This window comes from Molossus molossus, unplaced genomic scaffold (assembly GCF_014108415.1).
Source record: "Molossus molossus isolate mMolMol1 unplaced genomic scaffold, mMolMol1.p scaffold_m16_p_4, whole genome shotgun sequence".
NCBI lineage: Eukaryota > Metazoa > Chordata > Mammalia > Chiroptera > Molossidae > Molossus > Molossus molossus.
The window spans coordinates 78,910,365-78,916,127 of record NW_023425377.1 but is presented as its reverse complement, the minus strand read 5'-3'; the positions used below and the strand labels follow the sequence as shown (position 1 = coordinate 78,916,127).

General features: G+C 48.1%; 1 pseudogene; it reads right to left on the bottom strand.

The window, feature by feature from the left end:
• Nucleotides 1-993: 993 nt before the first annotated feature.
• Nucleotides 994-5,068, bottom strand: LOC118643897 (annotated as a pseudogene).
• Nucleotides 5,069-5,763: the final 695 nt, after the last annotated feature.

Genomic DNA, 5,763 nt, shown 5'->3' with positions numbered 1-5,763 from the left:
TCATGGTTGGCTCCTAGGGTGTCTGTGAGTAACTGAACCGAGAGGTTCTCCCAGACTACCAGCTGGAAATTGACACAAGGGTGATAAATGAAAATGATGGGGAGGGGGACTTCCTCCCAGGGATGCCAACCCTGCACCACTGCCTGAGACTTGGTCTTGACTAAAGGAGTGAGACAACAGAGATGCTCCAAGTAGAATGTGTGTGTGTGTATGTGTGTGTGTGTGTGGGGGGGGGTACATTTGAGATATAAGATACCCATCTGTCTCTCCGCATAGAACCCTCCGTCCCCTGCCTGCCTGCCACCCTCCCCCATCTCTTCTCTAGGCTCCTTTCCTTCCCTCCCCTCCCAACACGCCTGGGCCCCTGCCCTTTACTAGAGCTTAAGTATCCAAACACTTACTGCATTAAGTTTCAAAGTCCCAAGACCCTCTACTCCTCCTGTCCCAGCTGGACCTCTCCAAACTGTTCCTCCTCCCCGGGAAGGCCCAGGTGCCACTCTCCTGTTGGATCTCAGAATTTCCTCTCGGTCAAGTCGACTACCCCCTCCCAAAGTCTCTGCCTCTCCCTCCGGCAGCCTCTCAGGTCTCTGTGCTCTCTCAAGCCCTCCACCGCGACCTTCGGGGCTCAGTACACCACATACCCCTGCCTGGCCAGGTACCCTCCCAGGTAGGTCTTTCTTCCCAATCAGGGGTCAGGTCCCCACCTCCACTCCCCTATCCCCACCTCCACTCCCCTCTCCCCATGCCAAGGTGTCTGTTCCACCCCCGGCCCGACCTGGGACCCTCCCAGCACGGCCCAGTGTCCATCCCCAGGGCAGGCCCACGGACCCCTCCCACGCCAGGTGCCCCTCAGCCCTCCCCCTGATAGACACAACTCGGGGCTGCGGCCTCCTCGGCTCCACGGCCATTCTAGCCGGAGCAGGCCCCCAGCCCGCTCCCGCCTGGTTCCGACCAACACGCGGGTACTCGCGGGGCCGGGGAGCGCGGAGGTCGTTACCTGTACTGCGGGCTGGCGCCCTGAGCGAAGCGGTAGAAGCTGCCCGCTGCCATCCTGGCGTCTGCAAGCCCGAAGGGGGGCGGGGCCTCTGGGCGTGACGTCCCCCGAGCCCCAGTCTCTCGCGCCCCGCCCAGCGCCCCAGGCCCCGCCCCCGCGCGAGGCTTGCGCCTTCTCTCAGTTCTGTGTCTGGAGGGATTGACTCTGCCTCAAGCCCGCCCCCTACTCGGAGCCCTGCCTTCCCTTCCACTGCTGGGCATCCGAGGACTCTGACTGGGACACCACCCCGCGCCCAGGCCCCGCCCCATACCGAGGGACCCCCCGCTTTCTGCTCCACATCGGGAGTCTTTGCTTGAGCCCAGCTCTATGCCCCAGGCTAGGGTCCTTACTCAGACCCCCAAATGTGGGGAGTCTGGTCTCAAACCCCACCCCTTGCTTCAAACCCTGCCCCTTCTCAGAGCCCCGCCTTCCCTTTAACCACTCAGCTTTGGGGGTTCTTTGCCTTGCACCACCTTCACCAGAGTGATTTGCCCCCAGGGGACATTCGGTGGTATCTGGGGACATGTGTGGTTTTCATAACTGAGGCATGGAAGGGGTGAAGGTGCTGTTTGACACCCCACAGTGTCCAGAGTGGCCCCCACAAGGGAGAATGAGCCAGCCTCAAATGTCACTAGTACCTAGTGCTGATGTGGAGAAACCTACTCTCAGTGGAATACATTTTGAGAGATATTTCTTGACCCACCCCATTACAGGTGTGGACCCTGAGAAGGAAGATACCTACTAAGAAAGGCTCCTGGTGGCAAACTGGGTTCAAATTTAAAAAGACACAAAACAACAACAAAAAGAGCCTAGCAATCATTATCTACATAGGACCTCTCAAGCAAACTTCACTTCAAGGAGAGGTCTGCACTGAACTACCTGACTGCATGACAGACCAATCAGGGACCAGGAGTGGGGACCTCTGTCCTTATGAGCCAGCTTCCCCCTGGCTCAGAGAGCTAGCTCACTTTTCTTTTCTGTCAGAGACTTTCCCCTGGCTGAGCTGAAACACAGATTTGCTGGGGCAGGCCAGCGAGGAGCAGAGCAGAGCTGTCTAGCCAAAGAGGCTCCTGGCTCCAGGGCTGTCTCACAGCTGTGCTGTTTTCAAAGCCATGTTGTATCACAATTGAGCTGTTTTGCACTGAATAAAGTTTCCGTCTTCACTACACCCCAATTGGGGATTCCTGTTGCTATAGAATTGGCACCAATGACTATCAGTTGACATAGGCCTGGCCATCTTGGGGGATGCAGCAGTGAGCAAGACTGACATGGTATCAATCCTCAGGAACTTAGAAGCAGGGAAGCAGATCATAACCAAACTATTAATTACAAGTATGGCTTTTTTTTTTTATTAATAACAACTTTATTGAGATATAATTCACATACCATACAATTCACCCGTTTAAGATGTGCAAGTCAATGGTTTTAAGGACCTTCACAGAGTTGTGCAGCCATCACCACTAACTCCAGAACATTTTTAATCACCCCCCCAAAAAAAACCTGTACCCATTAACAGTCACTCCCCAGCCCTAGCTGTCACTAGTTTGCTTCTATCACTATGGATTTGCCTGTTTTAGACATTTCATGTCAATGGAATACTTAGTAGTAAAAAGGAATAAACTCTTTGTAAAATTTATTTATTGATTTGAGAGAGAAAGAGAGGAAGAGAAAGACGGAGAGAGAGAGAGAGAAAAATAGCCCTGGCTGGTTTGGTTCAGCAGTTAGAGTGTCGGCCCATGGTCCAGAGAAAAAATAAAACACATCGATTTGTTGTTCCACTCATTCATGGTTGATTCTTGTAAGTGCCCTGACCAAGGTTTGAACCTGAAATCTTGGCATATCAAGAGCAATGCTCTAACCAACTGAGCAATCTAGCCAGGGCAAGGAATAAACTCTTGATACATACAACCACTTGGATGAAGTTCTGAGAACTGTGCTGAGTGGAAAAAGCCAACACCAAAAGGATACATACTCTTACGGTTTTATTTACATAAAATTCTTGAAAGGCCAAAATTACAGAAAGTGGAGAACATATTTGTGATTTCCAGAGGTCAAGAACATGGGGGCAGGGGGTGGGGAGAGGAAGTGGCTATAAAATGACAACATAAGGGATCCTGGTTGATGGAAATGTTTTGAATTTTGACTGTATCAAAAAACAATAGTAGCCCAGCCGGTGTGGCTTAGTAGGTTGAGCATCGTCCCATGCACCAGGAGTTGCCAGTTCAATTCCTGGTCAGGGCACATGCCCAGGTTGTGGGCTTGATCCTCAGTATGGGGTATGTAGGAGGCAGCCAATTAATATTTTTATCTCTGCCTCTCCCTTCCTCTCTCTGAAATCAATAAATACATATTTAAGAAAAATAATAATAAAAACACATTTTTAAATGCAATAATGATGTTGTACTATAATTTTATAAGATATAACCATTGAGGGGAAAGGGTACACAGGATCTCTGTTATTTCTTACAACCACATGTGATTCTAAAATTATTTCAAAATTTTAAAAATTAATTTTTAAAAGGCCAAAAAAAAAAAAAAAAGTACATTTACTGACTGTGGTGGGGTGATGTTCTTTTGCTTCTTAATTTAAACAGGCAGGGGCTAGTTAATTCTTGGAAAGAAACCATGGCAAACATACGGTGCCAAGGAAAGCCGTATGGGTGATTTAGTGGATGGCATCCTTCCATTTGTGTCTTTGTGACCATCTGTGGCCTTGAGGGACAATCTACTGGGTCTGCCAAACACAGTTCTCCTGACATGTGCCGGCTAAAGGCTAGCATGGTAATTATCCATGGCCTCCCTCCAATTCTCTGTGGCTCTAACTAGATAATGAAGGCTGCATGCTTTATACAAGAGCAGAACTTTTTTTGTTTGTTTGTTTTGTTTTAATTGTTTTCCCTGGATTACATGATGCCCTTTTTCCTGTTAATGACTAAAAGCATTGTGCTTAATGCTTTACCTGCACAGTCTTACCTAGTCCTCACAATCGCCCTTGGAAGTAGATACAGTCAGTCTCATTATTGGCAGCAGAGTTCTACAAAGTTGATACAACACTGGATCGCGAACATTGAACCACTGCTCCTACACAGAATAGAGAGTTGCGTTCTTGTGAGCCTCTGGTCACTTTTTTTTTTTTTATAATGCAAAGACAGTCTTTTGTCAAATGAAGAAAATTAAGATTCTTTTTTTTAAACCTCACCTGAGGATATTTTTACGTTAATCTTCAGATAGAGCTGGAGGGAGAGAGGGAGGAAGAGAGAGAGAGAGAGAGAAACATTCATGTGAGAGAGACACATCGATTGGTTGCCACCCACACAACCGCAACTGCGGCCGCGGATGAACCACAACTGAGATATGTGCCCTTGGCTGGAATCAAACCCGGGACTCTTTGGTCCACAAGTGACATTCTTACCGCTGAGCCATACAGACCAGGATGAAAATTAAGAGTCTTAAGTAGCTGGTTTTGGGACCTACTACAATGGGAAGACTTGCTTTGTTGCCTTCAGATGTTATGTCTCTTTACCTGACATCTGAGCAGGCGTTTTCAATGGGTCTTCCTCCTGGGCCTGCTTTTCTCATCCCTTATGATATACAAGCTGGTGTTCCAGGTAGCTTGTGTTCCTCTTCTGTTTATCCAGGTACTTTCCCATGAAATGTAAGAGATCAGTTTCCTCAATGGCAGAAGCCATGATCTTCAGGTTTAGCAGGAGGTTGGTTAACTTGTTCTCCAACTCCAGAGCAGACTCTAGAGCTTGTACTCCAGTTCCCCAGTTATCTACATCAGTCCTCTTCATCACTGGAAGGCAGATTTTACTCTCATGTTTTCTTAGATATCTTACGAATTGCTTTGCATGTTCCCTCTTCACCTCAGCTTGGTCTTCAAAGAATGCAGCAAAAAGCAGGTGCTCCCATGTCTTCGTTGTAATAACAGGCCATAGGTAAATAAGCATCACTGATGTGCAGCTCATAAGATGCTACGGGATTCATAGCAATCCTACAATCTTCAGAGAGGAGGTTGTGGCCCTGGGATGCCATCTCAGCGTTAGAGAAAACCAGGCATAAACAGTTCTGGTCACAACATTTTTATCAACTGATCAATATATCAACTTGTTTTATGTATATGTTTTGTTTATTTTTTAATATTTTTAAATTGATGTGTTTGGAAAGAGAGGAAGGGAGAGAGAGATAGAAACATTGATGTAAGAGAAACACCAGTCGGCTGCCTCCCGCATGACTCCAACTGGGGATCAAGCCAGAAACCTGGGCATGTGCCCTGACTGGGAATTGAACCGGGGTCTCTCAGTTTATGGGAGGATGTTCAATCCACTGAGCCACACAGGCCTGATGGGTATGTTTTGTTTAAAAATACCTTATTTAACACACATTGTGATTCCTTGACATTGAACTCAAAGCCCATAGCACTATAACTCATGCCAGAACAAAGCTTATATAATACTCATATCTTGCCCTGGCCGGTTTGGTTCAGCGGTTAAGGCGTCGGCCTGCGGTCCGGAGAGACCCGGGTTCGGTTCCCGCTAAGGGCATGTACCTCGGTTGCAGTTTGTCCCCGGCCCTGGTTGGTCGTGTGGGTGGCAGCCACTCGATGTGTCCCTTTCACATCGATGTTTCTCTCTCTCTCTCTCCCTCCTGCTCTATCTGAACAAAGAATGAAAAAGTGTCCTCGGGTGAGGATAAAAAAAAAAAAAATACTCATATCTTCTCCATAAGGC